The sequence below is a fragment of the Anser anser genome (genome assembly GCF_964211835.1).
Source record: "Anser anser genome assembly, chromosome: 3".
Classification (NCBI taxonomy): domain Eukaryota; kingdom Metazoa; phylum Chordata; class Aves; order Anseriformes; family Anatidae; genus Anser; species Anser anser.
In genome coordinates this window covers 54,786,425-54,811,344 of record NC_139722.1, presented here as the reverse complement: position 1 = coordinate 54,811,344, position 24,920 = coordinate 54,786,425, and the positions used below count along the sequence as shown (strand labels likewise).

Sequence of the window (24,920 nt, the reverse complement as noted above, 5' to 3'; positions counted from 1 at the left end):
TCAGCCTTCTCCAGGAACAGCCTCATAATGCAGAATGAATGAATGAGTGTGAACACAAGCTCTGTAAGACTACAGAGTCAATCAGCTGGGGAAGAACAAATTACCATTGCTGAATACAGACAGTTACAGCCTTAGAAACTCTATTTTGATTAGCTGAATAACTCGCAAATTACGTGTGATCCTAGGAAAAACATTTCTGAGAATGCAGTTCCTCAGAAATGGTCCTGGAGTGAAATGATGTCTGCTTTCCAAATCCAGATTCAAATGGCTCGCATTCAGAAATACATGAATACTGGTTTAATGTCACTGCAGAAGGTATCAAGAATAATAAATAATTAGAAAATAATACTCAGCAAAAAATGGATGTAGCTTTCCTACTAGACAGTTTCAAATCTTCTGCCTGGCTGCCTCTCAACCATTACATCTAGACCCAGGGAAAGCTGGTAAGAAGGAAAGGTGGAGAGGTGTAAAAAGCCAGAGCACAGAACCCATATGAGGAGAGAGAGAGACCGTTTTTGACTAGGTGCATCTGCACATGGGCAAACCTCTTTCTACTGACCACTCCAGTCATCTGTGTCTGTGGTGCTTCAAAGAGAAGGATGTAGTTCTGAGCCATTCCCACCACTATGAGCAACTAACCCAAAGCTACTCATGAGGAAAGAAATCCCTGGATAGTAAAAATTTCTGATTGCACTGTTTCAGAGTCCACCCTAAGTGAAGAGCCTGCCTAACTCCTAAACTGAAATGGCCTCTCACTTTTTAACAACATTGAGATGTTCACTGTCTATTAGATTCTCTTTCTCTGACGTATACATACAGGACAAATTGAAGTAACTGCAAAGGTTTCAGCTACAGGAGTTATGGAGAAATAGCACGCTTTGCAGTAGCTCTTTTCTAAAGTTGAGACAAGGTAATTCTGAGGACCTTTCTGCTTTGAGGAATTTAAGGTGTTTTCAGAAAACTTTTCATTCCCACCTACTACTTAATTGCTCTTAAAAATGTGTACACAGTGATCTCCTATTAGCCACTTTACAGTTACACTCATACTGTGGTTTTGGTTTTACTGCTTGTGAAAATTGACATTTTTATAGGGACTGGACCACTACTGACCTTCATACTTGTCCTCTGAAAAGAAGAAAAGATCTTCACATCTTGCATATAAAATGCAATTGTTCAAAGAAACCATCATATCCTGATACAAATCTCAATGTCCACAAAACAGAGAATTTTAAGGCAATACAGATGGTTTACACAATCTACTGAGGCCCATCCTTCTAGCATTTTGTCATGCGGGAAAATATCTAATGCTCATTTCGATGATCCCACTATTTTTCACATGAGCCTAGTGCCTCTTGGGATGTTTCAGACATTTATTATTCTCAGCTTGAAAAATTGCTTCCTAAATTATTATTTTTATCTGTTGATACTCACTTTGTATCGTCAGTGCTGGACTGGAAAAGAAACAGTTCTGACTGGTGTTCTGTGTCAATTATTTTTTATTGTCTTGTATTACATATTTGACTACTGTTTTTCTAAGCTCTATTACTTTAGGTCCTTTTAGCCCCAAACTCAATTTATTTCCCCTAAAAAACAACAATAGAAAAGCCTATACTCTGTGTAGCAGCAAGTGTATAAATCTAAATACAAGTAAGCAAAAGAAGAAATTAAGAAATATTAATTAATATTTAGACTGTATGTGACCCAAAAATTCTGCTAAGAATTGATTCTCCTGTTTTTTAGAAGGGCTGTTATCCATATTCCTGGTGGTACAAACATGAGGAGCTTGGCAGTATATATGAATAATTCTACACGCAAGAATGGTGCCATAGAATTTGCTGGAAATACACACTCTTGTGTAAAGTTAATAGAGCTACTCCAGAATGTAAATTTACTTACATGCATCACTGGTTGCAGGATGGGAAGCTGATGTTACATATTCCAGTCCATATAGTAACAACTCGCTCATCTCGCACAAACTGTATACTTCCATACAGTGTGTCTGGGTTACTTTTGAGAAAAATAAGAATTTTAATCGTAATTAGCACAAAATTAACAAGTGTTACAAGAAGACACTAGTTTCTGTTGCTCTAAATTTGGTAGTTGATCATACTAAAAAACAATTGCTGCCTCAACAGAGGCTTAGATTTTTGTCAACCTAGTTTCACTTAAAACAAACACAGCTCACTTCCCTACCTTAAATCCTAGAGAATTCAGCAGGATGCAAGCATATTAAGCTTCTGGAAGATAGAAATGGTCTCTTACTATACATCTGAGAACCTACCAGTGCAAGAAACCTACCTATTAAAGTAGCCTACGGTACAAATAACAGGCATTAAATGGGGGAGAAAAATGATAGCTATATAAGTTGCTCATGAAACAAAACAGAATTTAAATGAGAATTATTTCTCATTGTATACACAGTCATATAATTTTTTCTCTATATCTATAGAGTTATATAAAGACAGATACGTACATTTTCTCTCCTTAAAGTATCGTCCTTATTAAATTCTGTGTGTAAAATCCAAGGCAATTGCCTTTCTGCAAGGTTAACATTTTATGCCTCAATTCATGGTAGCCATCTCCACATTTAATGAGCAAAGCTCACACAGCTAAAAATATCTCCTCTCATTGCTTATTAACTCAATTTAGCTAAAAATTGAGCACCCTCAGATTTCACTGCAGGGAAAGGGTGTGGGTATTCAACACCTCTGGGATGAGGGCATGGAGTCTGATTCCTTCTCTATGTATGCTTATATATGTTTAATATGCACCATACACATAAAATACATATTATATTGACCTAAAGAAAAGTTGTTGATAGATACTGTTGATAGATATTTGAAGAAATATGATTATGTTACACACAATTCAGTGTAAGCAAACAGATTTGTGCCTGCAAACCTATTAGCTCAAATAGGTTTTGTGCGTGCCTCTTCTATCTAAGAATGAAACCTTTAATGAACAGATTTTTTTTTCTAAGCTAGTTGAATCCCAAGTTATTTATGTCACAGGAGGACACTGTAACAATTTAGCTGAGTATTGTTTTAAAGTTAAAGCAATGAGGGAAATCCAGTAGCCATAACCTTTATTGTAACCCTCTCTTAATTTCAACTGCCTGGGGTGAGATGAAAGTAGAGATTATAAAATGTTGCAATGATCTTATAGACTCAAAAGTAACATGACTTTTATAATTAAAATTATATTACTGCACAGTGATCCAACTTTATTTTAAATTCCAGATAGCCCATACGTTCACAAGTCCTGCTGCATTTGTTGGGAGTCTTGGTACAAAGGACAGGCACAAAGATTTCTGCAGTTTGCCAGGTTTATCAGGTGAGAATGAGCAACATCTGCAATGCACTGGGTTTGTAGCCTTAGCGAACAGTTGTCTTTGGTAAGATGTACAACATATGCCTGTTTAAAGATTCATTCTTCAGTTTCAGGTTTCTGGAATTGCTGTAAATTTCACTCACCAGCCCACAGACCAAATCCTGCATCGTGAGCAATAGACACACAGAGTCAAGCAGCATGAATCTGCCAGAGGCTCAAAGAATGAGTCAGCTTTTTTGGAGCCAATCCATAACACTGGAGTCCACAACTTACTTAGGTTATGCTACACCATGCCATATTTTCCCTGATTTAATCCACTGTCATAACATTTGCCCACATATGCAATACTTCCAATACGTTCATCACTCAGCCCATCATTCAGCACATTTCCCTGATGAACAGCCTCCTCTCCTAGAATATTTCATTATTCACATTGTAAGCATACCCACTGCTAGTCACATAGAAACTACTACTGCTTGCCCATTTCATTCCTCCTTGCTTAAGAAATGTCAGGAGCAAACCTCGAGTACAATCAACTAGAAAACAGTTTTTACAAGAAGCACAAAGACTCTGGGAATCTCCAGTCAGCTGTAAAGGTTAAAACATGATTTGCTCTACAGGATAGCATTTCTGGCAGAGTTGGGTATGCTACAGTCAAACATCCACAGCTCCAATAATAAAAGTTTTATTTTAATTAAATGAATTAGATAAATGTAGTAAAAGGTCTTGAAGGCTAACCTTTTCCACTGCTTCAGTGGAACTGTGCAGACAGCTGCAGGAAAGACATTACCAAAGTGTAATCACATTAATTAGTGTGAACCCATTAAAAAAATGTAAAAACAGGAAACACAGGTCAATGCTCATTTAAACACTTTCCATTCAAGGACTCAAGAGGCTGTGGACACCTATGCTAGGGAGCTTCACAGAGCCATAACCACTGGAAACATTTACTGGCACCACTGGAAACAGCCCTACATACGTAAGACATGTAAGCCACTTTCAAAAACAATAGTCCTACTGTTGGGATGCAAGCCAAAGCCACATCAGAGCTGAGTGTGTTTCTTCCTAAAGATCATTGCACGCTCATACCTTGTGCATGCTCATACCTTGTGTGGTCCCATAACATATGAATGGAGTGCAAGCCTCCATACAACGTGTGGAGTGCCTTCACGCTTTTTCTGTAGCCCAGTAAGAATGGGGATGCAGCTCTTCTCCTTGCAGGTAACTGCTTGTGTGTTCCTTGCAGAAAACTGCAGCCATTTTTTATTGCCTTTTTTACCAAGCTTTGACTGATAGAGCATCCTGAATTTCATGTACCAGGAATGGTACTATATACACAAGAAAGTCCCCATTCAACCTCACATCCATAAAATTTTCATGGTCATTTCTGTATGCCCTGTATCATGTCCTACTAAAGGTCTACTTTACATAAGTGCACTGCTATGAGAAATTGAATTTAATAAGTGACTGCAGTCCCCCATCCCCCTCAAAGATTTTACTTAAGACAAAATCATTAGCTTACTAAAAGTGTTAGAGGTGACCTCTGGAATAAAATGTAATGTGGTAGTAAAGGGGTTAGTATCTAAAGATACATTCACATCCAAAACATAGTAATAACTCAGAAAATGGCAATCATTTTCTAAATCTCCTGTGCAGAATACGGCTAGTGTTTCCGTTGACTATATCTTTAAGGAGCTGAGTTACAAAAGTAAAAGTTCTCTTGAGAAATGTTATAATAAATCCTTACTGACTTGTCTTTTAAGCAGGGAAAAAAAAAATCCATTTATGAAAAGGCTTCAAGGCAAAATGTTACCTGACTTTAGATTCGAACTTTTTATTTATTAGAAGAGATATAAAGTTGTCTCTAGGTTCTTGATGTTACTTGTTCTGAGCAGTGGAAGTAGTGAGTTACTCCAGGGGAAACATCCTCCATTTTCACACTGTTGATCTTAAAATATCGTATAGTATATATACACAAAGTCGTGTCAATCAGACAAGTACTAATCCAAGATACAAATCACACACGCGTAGTAGTGCTGTGTAGGCATTGCAAAGAGAATCTGATCAGCAGTATCTGATTTGCAATAGATAAGTTCAACTCATTATGACCCCTGTTTGGGGACTGAGATGTCAGCATATCTGTCAAACCCCTGAAAGGGAGCAAGGTTTTCCTGTTTTGGTTTGCTTTATGTTGTTATACTAAACTCTTTTGTTGTTACAGTAAGCTTTTTTGTTGTTACAGTAAGCTCTTTTGGGTTTTGTTTTATAACCAGTGCCTTCAAGCTTCAAAAAGAAAGACATTTTTTCTACTGAAACATTTGATCAACTTACATAGCAAAATAGAAAGTTCAAAATTACTGCCTTTGTTTCCAAACCAGTCCCAGCAAATATGGTCTAGAACTTTGATATCTGAAATGTCAGGCCAGGTTGGATGGGACTTTGAGCAACCTGGTTTAGCAGAAGGTGTCCCTGTCAATGGCAGGGTTGTTGGAGCTAGATGGTCTTTAAGGTCCCTTCCAGCCCAAACCATTCTATGATTCTATGATTCTATGATTCTATGTCTGTTGTTTTCACTAATAAAAAAACTAAATTGTGGAAGCAAAATGACAGTGGAAATTTCAAGATTTTCAAGTGTTTTAATATACCCATCACTTAAAATGATCTAAAAATTCTGTAGGTAGTCCTATAGGAAATAATAGAAGCTTTGTGTCCAAAACAAGTGTTGAAATATCAATGGAAAATCCTCCAGTACAAAGGAAATGGGATAAAACCTGTTTTTGAGCTACATCTAAAATCTACAGCTAAATAATAAAATACTTTCCCACTGATGAAATGGAAACTAAGCCTTCTATATCATTGACAGCCCAAAGTTGGATTTTTCAACTTCATAACAGTAGGACTAAACAAGAGCTGACACAAAATGGTCATAGAAATCAAAAAGGAAGCTGTGTCTTTCCAGCAAACAGAGATAAAGACCAGACTCTACGGACTAATCTTAGGTGGGGATGCTGGCATGCACAGCAGTGGGTTTTTGAAAATCACAGTAACATCTGCTGAGTAGTACAGGGTGACTTGTAACAAAATGGCCAATGGCACCTAAGGTCCCTAGTGAACCACCTACCAGAAACTGTACTTATATTTCCATTTTCCTTTAAGATGTTACTTCGCTGTCATTTAGGAGCAAAAGAGGCCAAGGATGCAGAAAGGGAGCTTTGCTTCCTTAGAGGCAAAAGTTGATGAATTTAGGGACAGACCTGAGAGATAACTTTCTGTGAGGTTAACAAAATCAGCTCATGCAGCAAATCATGATTTATTCCATCCCTGACTAATGGCCAGTTGCCTTAGTGTACTGAGTAAGATTTTGCTCTGCACCTAGTTGAATGCTTGCCCAAGCCAAATTTTTTTCCAATAACAAGCGTAAATCATCCAAAGGAAATTATGACTACATTGGTAATTTGATTGACTCATCTCATATATAACTGAAAATCTTTTAAGCCTCTTGCTCAATTCATTCCATGTTTTTGAGTCCACAGACTTGAGCAGAAAAATAATTGCTTGGGTTGGCAAGTAGAGAACTGTAAATGGTTTCAAATTTAAAGTCATTAATTGGAGCATATATAAACATATATAAACATATAAAGCATGCAGTTCAATAAAGGTATGTGCAAACTGCTACTCTTACATAGGAACAATCAAGTGCATGATTATGAAACAGAGAAAGACTAAATAAACAGAAATACTGCAAAAAAGGACCCACAATTAAAAGCTTCAGGAACTGCCCAGAGTCAACAGTATCATTTCACTACCTGCTTAGCCCACTTACCTGTAAAATGGAGCTTCTTTCACCCAAGCCTTACATATACCTTAGAAAGGCTAAAAGATCTGTCAACACATTATTTCCTTTAGGGTGCCAATCTTCAAAAAAGAAACTAACCAGAAATTGTCCAAAAAGAAAGAAAGAATCAAAGGTAGAAAAAATAGAATACACACACACACACACAAAAAAAAAAAAAAAAAAAGAGAGAGAGAAGAAAAAAGGAAGAGCTGAAGTTCAGATTACTGAATTGAAGATTGAAAAAAAGACGGGGTAACAATTTCCAGATATGTTAAATGGAAAAGAAAAATTGTGCTTTGTGTTCTCTGATGAATGAAAATAAGTAATGAGTTTAAATTAAGGAAAGAAGATGTAAGGTAAACATGAAGGGAAAAAATCTGTTTAATTAGAAGAATAATTAGGCAGTAGAATAGAGGATGATTTCAGAAGCTGATAGACCCACTTGGCTGTTTAAAAGAATAATGCATGTAAACACCTACAAGAGAGGTTCTCAATATAACTGAATCTGTCAGAAGAATAGACCACAGAACCTTGCAAGGACCTTTCTAGCCATATTTACTATGATTATATAATTTTACAGTTTGGGTACAAAGCTTTGACATTTGTAACATACATATAATATATGTAATTACTCTACTTAGGGATGGATTTTATGTCTCCATTCTTGGAAAGACTAGCCATTATTTGGGGGAAATGTGAGAGGCTATTAAGCTTATCTCAGAATGAGAGGAAGCAATGGTTGCTACTGCCCCAAATGCATCCTACACATCATGCCAGTCAGAAACTGAGCTACGTGGAGGAAGAGATCGGCATATTCACTGTGGACATACTGCATTTTCAGAGATCTGCCAGCTGTTTGCAGAAGCTCTCATTTCACAACCAAAGGCTAAAATGCCAGATGCATAAACACAGAGGGTAGCAGGAGGTCTGACAGGCCAAGAAGCATTTCTGAGTTCCAGAGAGGAAGCTAAGAGGATTTTTGAGCAAAAAGCAGGCTGTAAGAGAGAGAGAGAGAGAGAGAAGAAGGGGAGAAGAGAAGAGAAGAGAAGAGAAGAGAAGAGAAGAGAAGAGAAGAGAAGAGAAGAGAAGAGAAGAGAAGAGAAGAGAAGAGAAGAGAAGAGAAGAGAAGAGAAGAGAAGAGAAGAGAAGAGAAGAGAAGAGAAGAGAAGAGAAGAGAAGAGAAGAGAAGAGAAGAGAAGAGAAGAGAAGAGAGGGAGAGAGAGAAAAAGAGAAAGAAAGAGAGAGAGAGAGAGAGAGAGAGAGAAAGAAAGAAAGAAAGAAAGAAAGAAAGAAGAGAGAAAGAGAGAGAAAGAAAGAAAGAAAGAAAGAAAGAGAAAGAAAGAAAGAAAAAAGAAAGAAAGAAAGAAAGAAAGAAAGAAAGAAAGAAAGAAAGAAAGAAAGAAAAAAGAAAGAAAGAGAAAGAAAGAAAGAAAGAAGAGAGAAAGAGAGAGAGAGAGAGAAAGAAAGAAAGAAAGAAAGAAAGAAAGAAAGAGAAAGAAAGAAAGAGAAAGAGAAAGAGAAAGAAAGAAAGAAAGAAAGAAAGAAAGAAAGAAAGAAAGAAAGAAAGAAAGAAAGAAAGAAAGAAAGAAAGAAAGAAAAAAGAAAGAAAGAAAGGGAAAGAATTAGATTATTAAGCAAGGAAACTTTAGTGTTATACAGTTAAAACTGCATTAGGATGAACAAGGTCTTGTAAATTATGATTCTGTCAAGAAATAGTCTGACTTTCCCTTGCTCTTGTAAACAATGTTCAACAGGACAAATACAGCCAAAGCATTTTAATCAAAATAAGTTAAGCAATAAACATGTGAATGGGCATATGGCTGTAAAGCCGACTTTGGTGCAAAATTCTTCATTTGTCTTTGAAGTTAAACACATAATTTTAAGGAAAATAGGAGCTCTGTATTTTAACTCCAATTCACCCATGTTATTAAGGTCATGATTAGTCTAACTGACTGTGAGCACACATTTAAAATTAGAACTATATTTATATTTTTTTACTGAGTCACCCTTGTAATGGGTGAAAATGGACTTGGAAATATACATTAGCCACACAAGAGTTCTGTTTATCTGTCAGCAATCTGGTTTGGAAGGTCTCAGATGATGCAGCAGGCCCATATTTAAATTCACTGCTAAAACAATACATAAATAGCTTTTTTTCTTTACAACCAAGTTCTGTTTGTGTGTTGGCAATTCACTTCTGAAGGTTTCAGTCAGTGTATAAAACTGTGAAGTCTTCATTGTATTATTCTAAAAAAAAAGAGAGTCTGACAACAGAAAAAACTGAGCTGCAGGAAGAGAACATCTGTACAGAGTGTTCAGCAATATTTTTTAAATATCATTTTCTGATATTTGAGACAGTTTGAACAAATGATTTCCTTTCCTATGACCAAGCTTCTTCTCCTGTTAATCCTCCTCTAAAAATATTGTGCTTTCTTGTGGCAGTTCAACTCCCTGCCATACAAATGAACATAAACGTTACTAACTCATCATTAAAACCACGCTGAAAGAGCAACAACAGCAGTAAAAATGAGCTATGAAGAGAACTCCTATTTAAAAAAAAAAAAAAAAAAAAAAGTTTGACAGCTGCAAGCCCTGGGTATCTGCTTTTTCTCTTCAGCAAATAAAGATTCATAACTCATTTATTCCAATGCAGTATAGAATCAGTTAGTTTGAATCAATAGGGCTATTCTCAATTTATATTGATATAAGAAAGAGCAGGATTTAGGTTTTACATTTCCATTCATTTTCCCCAGGAGTTATCAGTGACCCCTTTTGCACATACTTAGGTAGCTCATCCATTCTCATGAATTAAGAATTTAGGGAGAAGTAAAGGTTTGGGGGAGAAAAATACTTTTTTTTTAATGTTGAAACTTTTGTGTTCAAAACAAAGCAGGATATTTCTTTTCCTTTTTGTGATTCCTAAAGATGACTTTTACTACTAGGCTGTGTACCTGTCTTTCTCAAAAAAAAAAAAAAAAAGTGATTCTCTTGAGAGCAAAGACATGGTCCCCTCATCATTTCCCCTGTTACCTCGTCATAATTCCAGAAAGACTCTTTTCAAATTACCCAGCCACAGCAGTACAATGGACAACGTGTACTGCTTCTGAATGTATTGTTTCAAGAAAAAAAGCACCTCCATCACAGTAACCAGGCTTTATTTCAGGTTACAGTAATAATAAGTCTAAACACCTTCGCAAGGCAGACCCAATACTGTAAAATAAAATAATAAAGGAAAAAAAAAGAAAAAAAAAAGAAAAAAAAACATTTATTATTATGTCCAAAATGTTAGAAATATAACTACCACTGACCAGATCTTCAATTTACCATATGCAGGGTTTTTAGAATCTTACTCTCCTCTTATTTTTGTGAAGCTTCAGCCTGCAAGTTATTATGTAGGCAAATAATGAAAATAGTCTTTATATGTATTATGCATTGTTTCTGAAGACTTAGTGGAGAAGGAGAGGTCAAAAATTGAAGCTAGGATACAAAACTGATTAGGAGGAGCTGGATGAACTGTTCACCACAGTGATGCCACAATGTGGTGCCACAAGGACAACATGCTCTCCCACAGGCCAGGAAAGAACCCAAAAACTCCTGCAGAATAAGTGCTTTCAAAGCAAATCTTGCAATTCATACAGTTAGGCTGATCTTGACTTTAACATTTCCATAGTGCTAAGCATATTAAAGTCACAGGGCAACACTGCTCCCTGTGCAACACGCGGCATAAGGCAAGCAGGGTCTGCTGTGGAGAGCATAGAGTACTGACTGCCCTACGGTGTGGCTCTGGAATGGAAACGCGTTATGTGGTCCCGGCTCAGCAGTTTAAATGCAAGTCCAACCATCACCTTTTTGATGGATGGATAATCCTTATATTTTGCATAATCGACATGCCCATTTAATTTGGTTTAAGCACCTCTAACGCTAAAAGAGCATCTCTCACGGAAAACAGTTGCCTTTCCCACCATACCATTTTGTACTCAGAACAAGCATCAAGCATTTTTGGCAGTCGTATGAGGCCTCCACTTGTTTCTGTCCGATACTACTACCTAAGTTTTCTTATTGGACAAAGTTGTCTTCATAAAGCTAATATCCCGCAACATGTCACTCTAGTCATTTCAGTGTCCTTTATCTTTTTTATTACTTACCGATTTTTCTGCCAAGACCTTTTCATGATTGATCTGGTACAACTTTATTAGAAACTGTTCACTTACAGAAGGCTTGGGGGGGGGTCACATTTACTCCCAATAAAATTAAACTGACAGCAGTAACTTTATCCAAGAAAAAAATTGACTCTGTACATTTAGAATAAATAATGAATGCCAAAATTACTCAGTTGTTTCTGTATCTCTTTTTTCTCCTGCAGAGAGTTAAGGTCTATATTGAGCCATGCATCTTGGTCTTGTACACATCCTTTAGTACCAGGAGATATCAGCAGTAATTGCATTAGAACCTGTGAGGTAGTTAATTGGATTTAAAATATTCTGATTGTGAATCTGGATCAGACCTAGTTTTGAATCACAGGTAGGTTGAATTGCTGGCATAGTAGTTATGCAAGATATATTTGCTAGCTAAATTCCCCATCTGCATTTCATTCATTATCTATTGTTACAAAGGCAATACAAATCATAACGCAGAGTCTGAAGTCGCTTATAATTACAGTCTTTCTTCCTATGCCTGTCTTATCACACATTTCTCTCTTTCTTTTGTACTGCATGCACTCTAACCACCTCCCCCTACCTCCAACCCATGAGAGGTTAGATTATTACACCATTTCAGAATTAAGTAATAGGATTTCCTTTAACTCATATGTTGTGTTCACCTCCTCACCTTTTCATTCTCTCCTGTCTGCTCTTCATAATTACTATTCTCATTTTCTTTCTGGAAACTAGCCATGAATCTGCCCAGCTTAGAGTCTTCAAACTGGTTTCCACCTGAAAGTTTAACGTTGCCAATTCCTCTTCTTTGTATTACTTAATGCTAGGACTGGCCCCTGGGATTTTCATGAGATATGAGAAAACTCTGTGACTAAGTTTTTTGACAAATGTGAGCTGTGAGAAGACAAATCAGAAAGGACAAAGGGAACTCTATCCTTCATAGCAGCAAAAAAAGACCAGGCAGTTGTACACTCCGCCTGGTTGCCAATGTTTAAAAAATATTTTATGCATTTAATAGGTAGATCTAGGCACAGATAGGCACTTGGAGATAGTATAGAATGACAGAATGGCCAAGGTTGGAAGGGACCTCTGAAGACCACCTAGTCCAATCCCCCTGCCGAGCAGGATCACCTAGAGCACATTGTGCAGGATGGCATCCAGGCAGGTTTTGAATATCTCCAGGGAAGGAGACTCCACAGCCTCCCTGGGCAACCTGTGCCAGGGCTCTGTCACCCTCACAGTAAAGAAGTTCTCCCTCTTCCTTCCTTCCTTCCTTCCTTCCTTCCTTCCTTCCTTCCTTCCTTCCTTCCTTCCTTCCTTCCTTCCTTCCTTCCTTCCTTCCTTCTTTCTTTCTTTAGGCAGTCCCCATATAAATGACAGGTGGGTAGCACCATGTGATCATCAATAGCCATCTTGTGGAAATACTTATCAAAGAGCAAAAACATCAAACTTTTTTTAAGTATGCCTCTTGTATAGCAAGCCCAGTCCTCAGGTAAACAGTGGGGGTGAATCACTGCAGGCAGACCAGAGGTTGAACTTCCTTGTATAAGCCACCTGCCAACACATTTTGAGGAACACCAGTAAAATAAAACATCTGTTTGTAAATAATTTGCCTAGGGGAGAGAAAAATGCTGTTTAGGGAATAAATAAGTACTCTGATGCAAATACTGTGCCTAGTTATTTCTTTGCCTCATGACTTACTTTTGTCACACATGCTGAAAATGCTTTGTTTTTAATATCTCTAGCCCCTGGGGAAAGACACTTATTATTTTCCATTTCCTTTCCTTTTTCTCAATCACGCATCCATATTTAGGGTTTCACTTCTGCTGCTTCTTCATCTTCCAGCAAGTTCAGTCACTATTCTTTAAAATTAGGAAGTGTGGGGGTCAGAGGAGGTGTGCCAGGACATATATTCTATGAACACAGGTTCAGTAAACTTGTAGGTATATAACAGCAAAATGTTAACATCTTCACCACACCATTCCAACAGCAAAAATGAATTCATTCCTTTTATTCCCTAGAAACCAACTGCAGAGCATTGCAATCTGCAGTCTTTTCTTCCACACTAGGGATCTTTTCCTCCCTGCTTGGATTAGGGAAAGATACGACATACCCATCTGTTTAAACGTGCTCCTGATTAACATGCTGTCAGCCATCCTGAAAACATTTGGATATTAACTAACTAATATGAAACTTGAGCTAATTAATGCGTGCATGCACACACTTGTGCAAGCGTGTCTGTATGCAGCAGTTGATATGCATGTGCCAAGGAGGGATTTTCACCTCTGGCAAAGCAGAGGAGCCACCCCCAGGGCAGCCGGGAGCCCCGTGTGTCACATGCCATGCTTTGTTCCTCCGCTGGACCCAGCACAGCAGCAGCAATACTTCTCTGTGATAAGTTTTTAGATTTGTCATGTCTGCACCCACTGATGTAGACATTATGAAAGTGGCACCAGGAGCAATCATGGAAGGATAATTAAGAAATAATTAACAAGAATAATTTGCGAGGGGCCAAGGGACAAGAGCTTTTATTTCATCAGCTGGTGTAAGTGACTAAATAGGTACACAACACTGTTGTAAAAGTTGTTTTTGGTTTTTTTTTTTTTAATTGAGAGGAGGGAATGCGTAGAGGGAGTAATTACCAATTCCTTTCTTTCTTTTGTTCTTTTGTCAGACTAACTTGCATGACCAAGTAGTTTACCCCAAGACAAGCAGTTAACAAATCACCTACCTCTACTCAGTAGAGTATCTCTGTCAACATGATGATATTTGATGAAGAACACAGCTGCACAGATACAAAGCAAGAGCAGAATAAGAAGAATAGGCTCTCTGCACTACCCCAGGTAGGGGGTATGATGGGAGGAGGGGACGAAGTCTCACTGCATCGCCTGTCAGCTATCTTGCTGCTCCTCTTTCATTTGAAAGCACTTATTGTTTCTGAAACAGGAGAAGAAAAAAGAGAATGAGTTTTCTCATGATATCTGTGGTTCTGTGATTTTGTGATTTGTTTTGGTTTCAGGAACTGAGAAAGATTACAGCCTCTCTGTAAGAGATACATGCCGTAAGACTTGCCTTCAGCCAGTCACATCTTCCTACCAGCTGACTACCCCCTCACCCCCCATGGCAGAGACAGTTTGCTTCTTGCAGTTCCCTGCTGCTGGTGAAATTTTTTGTCCTGTGCCTACTACTGCATGGCTGTAGTGCTGAAAATTAATCTCACGGTAAGAAAGTAAGTCCCATTGATCTTGTGCTCTCCCCTGAAAATGAGCTAACATCTTTCAGGTATTGTACCTGGTGTATCTTCTTACTTGCAAGTCTTGTGGTCACCACTGGAGTTCCTGCACGTGGATGGCAGCCTACTGTCAATCTTACCTTGGCCAGGACCTGTTTCTCCTGCCCTAGATTAAGAAACAAGACAGTAGCTTTTTTCTAGGGTAGTTTCAAGCCCTAAATCTGCTGCTTTTCCTTCAGGATACATTGATATCTGGTTCCCTGCAACTTCCTGTTCTTCTGACATTGCCTTTGTATTTGGCCTCTGTTAGAAATGTGATTAAAAAGATACCAACAGCAAAATGATTCAGAGGCATAAAACTAGCCCAAAACGTACAATAAGCCCAAGAAAAAAAAAAAACTTCTGTTATTAAAATACCTCACAAAGAAAGAATCAAAATCCCAGGTCAGCATCCGAGCTGTAGATTTCATGCCAGATTTCCAGGCCAGTACAGCATGAGCACATTTCTGGGAAGTATCCAAGGCTTTGAATACTTTTCTAGACCTTTCAAGTTCATCAAGCATTAATGACTGTATGAAAAATGCAAATTAAGTACTATATGTGAATTCAGAATTAAAGCCTTATAGAGAACAATGTGGAAATATGCATTCCAGATGCATTCCTGCTTGGAGGCTAAAAGAAGAGCAGCTTTCAGGATCTTGCCAGGTTCCCCTGTTGTAATTTTATCCTCTCTTTGAACAGCTCTCTAAGTAAATGATGACAGGGCAGTTAAGCACAGTGATTCTTAAACACTTCCTACTGTTCAGTGCGTTTTTTATCTGTTTTTCAAATTCAGCATTTTTATCTGTACTGCCTTTCCGTCAGTGCAAAGTGGCTGCTTCTCACCAGCTCCAACAAATATCTCTTCTGTAACTTTGATCTTTCCGCTGTCACAAGTATTATGCAATATAAAAGTCAGGCTTCTAACAGCTGAGAAGTGGATCCAGTCATGTGCTAGATGCATATTCATATCTTGTACCCAGTCCTATTTTCTTCAGCTCAGGGAGCAGGAGCAAGTCACCTGACCATGCACCAGGGGCCAAGGTCCTGCCTGCAGTGGGCTGGAGAGTCTTATAATCACAGCCAGGTTTCCCCAGTGCCCCTACAATACAGCACATACCAATGAAACCAATTGTCAGCAAGCATTCAGGAGTGATCACATCACTTGTGCAGATTGCACTTGACCCAAGCAAAGTTAATTGTCATGATAGTCTCTATACACATAGGTCTCACAGTAACAAGCATTTCCAAAGGAAGACATGAAACTCCATAAGTCCTTATTTTCCAAATAGGCTGTGTTATTTTCAAGATATTTAATTGCTTTTTCTTTTTTAATTTTTGAAAACACTACATAAAGGAAATTCTCACACTATTCACTGTTATCTATGATAACATATAATCCAAAAGCAGATGTTACAAGAGCTGCCATGACAGATAATGCCATTGAAATTGGTTGCCCAGAGCAAATCTATTCTGTGTCCTACTTACAAACATGCAAAACTCTTCACACTAGGACTCTGCCAGAATAAATTGGAGAACACAGATGTTACAAAAAAATGTGACATTATCAAACATCAGCAAGCACTACAATGCTATTTTGTGAAGCACGGCTCCAAAGTCATCCCTTTGTTCGTATATATAAATAAAATTCAGTGAAGTGAACGGTACATTGACAGAGGGTTGCACAAAATGGTCTCCTCTCGCACAAGACACTCCTGCCTTGCCTCAGGACCTGCTAACTGGGGCAGGCTACAGTACACTTACCTGTTTTACCACCTTTCAGCCCTTCAGCCTGGAAGCCCGTGTATGTACCAGAAAAATACCAAGAGTGCTTACACAAACTCAAGAAAACTTTCAAGACTTCATGTTTTCTGTAGTTCTTTCTCTAGTGAAATCTACCAAAACATATCTCAAATAGCCTATAGAGTTGGCTGGGGCAGATGGAATTTCTCAGTTGCTATTGTAGCATTTGCAGATAGTGAAATATCTACAAATGTCTTGTGAAACATCAGCCAGTGAATTTTCAGACTCACTGGCACTACACAGAGAAGAGGCAGTTTCTGGCTATAGTAGACTTCTAAACACATAGGCAGACATTACATAGCTTATACTAAATTAGCTATTGATGTAGCTGACCTCTCCTTAAAAAAAAAAAAAAAAAAAAAAGAGAGAGAGAGACTTTTTAAATGAATTCTTCCCGAAAAGCTGGAAAAAATATTTTCAGAACCACCACCACCACCATTCTGGGGTTTTGCTTTAAAATGTTATGCTGTTATACTTAATCAAAAATAAACAAATAAATAAATAAATAAATGAGGGTTTTTTGTTAAAATAGTTTTAACTGAAACAATTTAAAAAAAAAAAAAAAGCAAATGCTTCATTCTGGTGCCATGTAAGAAATAACAGAAAATACTTTCCATGGGTTTGATTCAGTTTCTCAAAAACTGTGTTCTACAAAATCTCAGAGCTATCATAATGGGATAAGTGCAAAATGGCTGCATAAGATAAGGGCCATCAACTAATAAAGAATATGAGTTAGCCAGGTATAGGCTTAAGTTGGAAGTTAGGTGAAGGTTTCTCATTCATTAAAGAGCTGAATTTCAGGCTCAGGAACAGCTTTCCCGTAGGAACTAAGGAGAATTAAACCTAACAACTTTAACATGGATTTTGCCGCACATATGAAAAAGATTAGGAGATCTGATATTTCACAAAGCAATAGACTGGTTTGTATAACACAGTAACCCCCATTCTTTCTAAATCTCCCATGACAGTCACCATTTAGAAGAATAATTTCAGGAGCTATGGAACAAAAAACTCATAAAGAGTTATATATACAGCTTATAACTAGATCTCTGTGCATGCATGCAGAAAACAACTGAAGGTAAAATTAGTTGCTGTATTGGACAGAGTAGAGGTGCTCTCAATAGAGGAATAACCTTTGTAGTGCTGTTATAATTTCCTGCAGAAAAAGATAGCAAAGTAGTCCTGCACTGTCCTGTAGAAGCATTGCTTATTGATTATATCCTAAATGGTTTGAACTCTGCCATGATAGGGCTTCATGAGAGAACAAGAATTGTTAGGTATTGTGTAAAAGTCTCCACTCTGCTCAAGGATTCTAAGAGATCTGCAGCAAAATAAGAACAAACGGAATAAAATTGGGGCTAGAGCTTATTGTGAAAACTTTAACTTTACTAATAAAATGCTTGAGGCTCTCAGCCACACTATTGACAAAGAGCAATCTGCATGAAAATTCACACTGTGGCAATGATCCGAGAACTCAAGGCAAAATTTCTGAAAGCAAGATTTTTTGGTTATTCTTTAAGAAAAAATGAAGAAATTCAGGGCTATACTAGCTGTGCCAAAATGAATTTTATTCTTAAGAATAGCTTACCAGTGTCACTGAGTCTTGTCCCCTGCTAATGCAGACATAAAAACCACTCATAAGCCCACCCCAGACACCAGCAGGTTTTGGCTCTCAAGAGCTCCTTTCCCTTTCTGCCCTGCCAGAAGAGCCCCATCCTGGTGAGCACAAATGGGTCCCACAAGTTCTGCTGGCACCCGCCAAGAGGATGAGGTGCTGAGAAATGGGGATACTTCCTCTCCTCTCACAAGCACTGGGCAAAGCTTTTGATTAATGTTAACAAATGGAAACAAGCAAATCTCTCTGACTTTTACCCTTCAAGGTTTTCCTTAGTCTTCCTCTAGCTCGGACCCTCTAGTCTCAACAGGCCAGTGCTGTAGCATATTTTTCTGATATCATCTGGAGTGACTCCTTTATTTCCTTGCAAAGAGCCAACTGAAATTTCTGAAGTGGGAACATTGTTCTCCTAGGAACAGGGCTATATCTCCCATCTGTTTTGAGAGAGGCAGACAGATTCATCAGATGATAACCTATCGTGACTATCCAGATGAAACATACTCAGCCCAATAACCTAAAGTGAAACCCTCTGTTTTTCATTACTTTGCTCTCTAGCGCATCTGTCCCTCTAAGAGAATTTCTTATAGTTCTGAACACTTGAGAAAACTGCAAAAGCTGGATGTAAGGAGAAGGTAGCCACTACTGGCAGGTTTATAGGTGTTCTTATTTTTTATTCCACACAACATGAGTGGCCACCTCAACAGTTTAGAAGTTGTACTTCACTTTTCTGTGGTTCTTTTATCTTGAAACTTGACAGTGATAATCGTAGCAAAATTACTATCGTGTTCAGATCATATTGATACTTGTTTATCCAACTCTGTGAAGCTCACCACATGGTGCTTTTTAGCACCCTTAACAGTACAACTGCAAGAGAACAAAACATATATATTACCTGAGCAGCTGGTACAGACCAACCAATGTAAACAAGAGAGAAAACTAACAGAGTGCAGGACTTTATATACACAGTGTAGGTTACAATACCTTAGAGAACTGTGGTTAAAAGATTGCACAGATAGATGCTCAATGATATACAGTGGCCTTTCATTGATAATGTATGACATCATATACAATAACAAAGGGAAAAACAGGTTGAAATTGTATTTAGAATTACATTTTTCTTTGTACTGACACCCTTGAGAAAGCAGCCTATGGTAATATAAAAAGGACCATATTGACCGCTTCTTGCTTTTGGCATTTGGACCGGCAATAACTGTCCCTTTTTATTAATATTGTTTTTATCTAGAGCTGTAATGACCACCCTACATAGGTGAAATGAAAGACATTTATTTCATGCTTAACACCTCACTGGAAAAAAAAAATCAATGTATTGCACTAATTTGCTGAATAACTTTTTGCTGTCCAGGAGAAACAGCCCTCAAGGGCCAGCCACCTCACCTGGCATGCTCAGAAACTAGTTGCAAATTACTGTGCTGGAGAGGTGGAACCTTACCCTTGAGCATGCTGCAGCCTGGAGCTCTCTGCACTAACATAATCGGCAACAATGACATAAGTTATGGAGAAGTTCCTTGAGGACAGCCTAAGCCTTTCTTACAGCATTAATCAGCATTTTCATAGAAAGAAATAAAACTATGGGACAGCATTTAGTGGCCCAAGCAGGTTGGCAGATATTAGTCCTGCCTAGGTAAGCTCACTCTGTTGAGATGTCAACTAAGATGTTATCATCTCCAGGCACCAGCACCAATGAATTTAACAGAGCTTAAAAACAGTTCCTCACCACTCACTCCTTCATGGAGGAACAGGGAGATTTACTGGCTATTTTCAAACCAAGGTTCCTATCTAAGACATGTAAAGAAAAAAGAGATATATCTGCCCATAGCTAGAGATGTATAGCAGAAGACTTCGCTTTCCTATTGGAACTGAGGATATGTCTATACTGCAGGTACCATACAGTGTAACCAGAATATCCTACATCACTTCCTCAGACAACTACCAGTAGCAGAAATACAGCACTGTGTTTCTCAATGCTGGTTATAAAACCTGTCTGGGAAACCTAGCATATATTTGAAGAGGTTTAGCAGCCTGCTCTAGGTTGTACACTGCCAGAATGATGCTGCTAATGCTAGTTTAAAGATAACCCAAGCCTTGTCTGAAGGACAGCTGCCCAAACATCACCCGAGGGAGTAATCTGAAACAGCAGCAGTCAAAATCTAACTTTGGCATTTCATCTTTATCAGTGTCTATGTGGCTACAGACTGCTCTGAGCGTCCATGTTCTTTTTCAGAGAGAAATGCCAAGTCAATGCCTGTCTTACAGCTGGACTGGTCTATCTCAGAAGCACTGAAGCTTGTGAGTTAAAGAGGGAACTAAGTGAGCCTCATGAAACAGCAGCTCCCTAAGCCTGCTGAGAGAAGAATAACTTGCAAAACAGAAAACCTACAAAATAAATGATCACACACAGTAAGAAATGCTACTGGTACATTTGAATGTGCTATTAATTTCTCACGGCTCAAAGCTATGCTCATGAACAGGGTGAGGATTTGGGAGAGACAGACCTGAAGAACAGTGCCCTGATTGCTTGCTTGGCCTGGACTCATTATACCTTGAGCATGGCTCACACGGCCCCTTGGTACAAAGCACAGGTGTCACCACAGCAGCCCATCTAATAGCTAAGTTTGCAGCCTGTGGGAAAACAACAGAAAGATTTCATTACTCAACCAGTTCAGTCTGAGTAAAATTTTATTAACACTTGGATTTGGGCTTCTGATACGTCATCAGGTGTCACTTGCACATAGGTCTCTTTTTCAGCTGCAGGAAGGAGCCATTTCCTTCCAGAAAAGTCACTTGTGAATCTCCATTTAGAAATGCATATGTTTTTCCTTCTCTGCTTGGACCCAGACTGCCCACACACCTAGCTTTGGATCTCAGAAAGCTGTGCTTCAGTTCTGGCACTCCAGATAGTTCGTGCTCTCTGTATAAATGGCACTATTGCTATCTTCTCTAACTTTTTTTTTTTAGCCTTAATAATTATGAATCACAGATCAAAAATGAGCCAACAACATTGTGCTACTGTGAAAGAAACAAATACCATACTAGAATGAAATAATATAAACATAGCTTGGAAGACATAAAGTAGTTGTGTTCCCGTTTAATGTTGATAAAGCCCTGACTTGAACACTGTATCCAGTTTCAGGGGTAATACCAGAGGAAAGATTTTAAGTAACTGGAAAATATAAAGAATAGTCATGGAAGTGACCAGAAGGCTGGAAAGCATGAAAGAACTAGAGTTGCCTAAGCTACAGGAAAAAACATAAATAAATAAATAAAAAATCTCAGTGGCCTGAAATACGTGTGCAAAGTTGCTGAAAAGAAGTGAATAATCTATTCTGCATGTTTATAGTAGATAGAGCAAGCAATAAAAGCAATAATGGTATGTAAATTGCAGCAAGAAGGATTCAGATTAGACCTTAGAAAAACTTGCAAAATTTCTTGGCACTCTGGTGATCCTGCCTTATGGTAGGCAGAAGGGCTATTAACCTTCTGAATCTCCTCTAAAACAATTACTTCTACATTACCCAAGTAGCATCTTTTTGCTCCACAAAAAGAGACTTCAGACCATTTTCTTCAGAGAGTTAAGGATCTTGAGCTACAGGTGGTAGTGGGGATGCTGAATGCCTCTTCCAAGGAATTCAGCCAACAGAGAAGGAGATTTCAAGGTCAGATGTAGCACATCCCCATTGCTAACATGCATATACACACAACTCATGACAAGGAAATCAAGAAATTAAATATCAGGTAGGTTATTTAGAAGCGAAACTAAACAAAACCAAAACAGTATTTTTCAGAACTATTTGTGCTTAACATAGTGTGTCATTCATATCATTGTATATCAAAAAATATAAAGAGGTATTCTTTCATCTGTCCTCAGTCATTCACTCATCTCTGACATTTCATGTAAAGTAAATTTTTCCAATTACTACAGGCAGCTGCAGAGAAATTTTGGCTGAGATAGAAACACTTTCAATAAGTTATCACAGAATCACAGAATCACAGAATCGTCTAGGTTGGAAGAGACCTCCAAGATCATCTAGTCCAACCTCTGACCTAACACTAACAAGTCCTCCACTAAACCATATCACTAAGTTCAACATCTAAACATCTCTTAAAGACCTCCAGGGATGGTGACTCAACCACTTCCCTGGGCAGCCCATTCCAATGCCTAACAACCCTTTCAGTAAAGAAGTTCTTCCTCATATCCAACCTAAACCTCCCCTGGTGCAACTTTAGCCCATTTCCCCTCGTCCTGTCACCAGGCATGTGGGAGAATAGACCAACCCCTTCCTCGCTACAGCCTCCTTTAAGGTACCTATAGAGAGCGATAAGGTCACTCTTGAGCCTCCTCTTCTCCAGGCTGAACAATCCCAGCTCCCTCAGCCGCTCCTCGTAAGACTTGTTCTCCAGACCCCTCACCAGCTTCGTCGCCCTTCTCTGGACTCTCTCGAGCACCTCCATGTCCTTCTTGTAGTGAGGGGCCCAAAACTGAACACAGTACTCAAGATGCGGCCTCACCAGAGCCGAGTACAGGAGGACAATCACTTCCCTAGACCTGCTGGCCACACTGCTTCTTATACAAGCCACGATGCTGTTGGCCTTCTTGGCCACCTGAGCACACTGCTGGCTCATATTCAGCCAACTATCAACCAGTACTCCCAGGTCCTTCTCTGCCAGGCAGCTTTCCAACCACTCATCTCCCAGCCTGTAGCTCTGCCTGGAGTTGTTGCGCCCCAGGTGCAGGACCTGGCACTTGGCCTCGTTGAACTTCATACAGTTGACCTCAGCCCATCGGTCCAGCCTATCCAGATCCTCCTGCAGAGCCTTCCTACCCTCGAGCAGATCGACACACGCACCTAACTTGGTGTCATCTGCAAACTTACTGAGGGTGCACTCGATCCCCTCATCCAGATCATCGATAAAGATATTAAAGAGGACTGGCCCCAGTACTGAGCCCTGGGGAACTCCACTAGTGACCGGCCTCCAACTGGATTTGGCTCCATTCACCGCAACTCTTTGGGCCCGGCTATCCAGCCAGTTTTTAACCCAATGAAGCGTACACCAGTCCAAGCCACGAGCAGCCAGTTTCTTGAGGAGAATGTTGTGGGAAATGGTATCAAAAGCCTGACTGAAGTCAAGGTAGGCCACATCCACAGCCTTTCCCTCATCCACCAAGCGCGTCACTTTGTCATAGAAGGAGATCAGGTTCATTAAGCAGGACCTGCCTTTCATAAACCCATGCTGACTGGGCCTGACCGCATGGTTACCCTGCAAGTGCTGCATGATGACACTCAAGATAATCTGCTCCATGAGCTTCCCTGGCACTGACATCAAACTAACAGGCCTATAGTTCCCTGGGTCTACCCTCCAGCCCTTCTTGTAGATGGGTGTCACGTTTGCTAGCCGTTATGTCATCTTTCATCTATATTTTACAATCGACACATACAAAAAGAGAAACCCATAGTAAAACTCATCCAAGAGGATTACAAACAAAAACAGACTTAAAAAGAATTTACTACTACTATCATGCCTTCATCTGTATAGCAAACAGTCACTGAAAGCTAAACAAACACAAGCAAAAAAGTCAGTGTTGTGGAACTGTGGAAACCCAAAAAAAATTCTTCTTTTGAAAATAACACATGGCAAAATATTTGGCTTTGCAATCTCTCTTCATAAACCTGTATTCAGTCCACAATTACTCAGTGAAACCAGGACTTAAGTCTTACTGACCTGTGTATTAGCCTTGCAAGAGCATGAATTAGGGTGATACACAGCAAATCTGAAAACATTTTACTTTAGCCATGTGTTATTAATGTTAAGTAGGAAATTCTACTATGGAGGTTCCTCTCTTCCCATTACATCTCAACAATAACATCATTTCTCCTTAATACCATCATTTCTCCTTAAAAAAATATGTAGATGTAGAACTTAGTACCATGGTTTAGTGGTGGACTTGTCAGTACTAGGTTAAAGGTTGGACTACATGATCTTAAAGGTTTTTCCAACCTGAATAATTATATGATTCTATGATTCTCTGAAATTAGGCTGAAAATAAAATCTCTTCAGAACTAGCTGTATGGTAGGAACAAAACCAGCAAAGCAGCAGTTGATAAGGGTGTTGGAAAGTTTAGCAAGAAAAGCCATATATTAAAAGCCATAGGGAAGGTGACTGTACTGGGGCTGAAAAAGAAGGGCCAGTACGCAGTTCACAAGTGACTGAGAATCAATGTGGAAATTAAGTACAAATGCTGGTAAAGAATAATAATACAAGATAGAAATTGGCATGTCATGAGGAATTTTATTAATATATTAATAAATTATTTCACGCAGATGAGAGAAAAAATTATACTATGAAATGGCAATATATATACATATTTTAATTAAATTATAGGTGCTTGGCTCCAATTGTTTCTTAGAACACTATACAAATATCCGTCTTTCCTTCTGATGCAAATCTGTGCAAAAAAAACATATTGCTACAAGAGTATGGAAAATTCACACCAACATGTTGCTTTTTGTTCTTTAATAGACTGTAAATTTTCTTTAACAGACTGTAAATTTCTGTTGTGTGAATTGTGTGCATGAAAAGGCTTCAAGGTAGATGCAGGTGAAACAAATCTCAGCTGGATAGAGAAGGAATCAGGACAGCTTAATAAAATTAAGCTCCTGTTATTTGGCTTTTCTTTAACTTCCCTGTTAACTCACTAACTGACTCACCCCGTAACAACACCAACCAGGTATTACCCACATGCTGCAGGTAAGGTGGGTGCCTAACATAGAAAAGGTGAAGTGGGCTGTCTGTATCTGCAGAGAAAATGCCAGAGACTGAATTCACAGGCAGGACTTGTTTGGCTCCATGCCCAGTTCTTAAAAACCTAGACTGTCATGCCATCAATACATGCA

General features: G+C 38.8%; 1 long non-coding RNA gene across 2 annotated transcripts in view; it reads right to left on the bottom strand.

Moving 5' to 3' along the window:
* The window catches only part of LOC310897708, a 59,364-nt gene that overhangs the window by 2,301 nt on the left and 32,143 nt on the right, over window positions 1-24,920 (bottom strand). Inside the window, exons 2-3 of one of the 2 annotated variants that reach the window (XR_014582497.1) lie at window positions 14,051-14,256; window positions 1,897-2,007 (exon numbers count right to left, since the gene is read on the bottom strand). This is a non-coding gene — a long non-coding RNA (uncharacterized lncRNA). Of the gene's footprint in view, window positions 1-1,896; window positions 2,008-14,050; window positions 14,708-24,920 lie in introns of those variants that run through there. The other variant, XR_014582498.1, reaches the window with a different exon arrangement.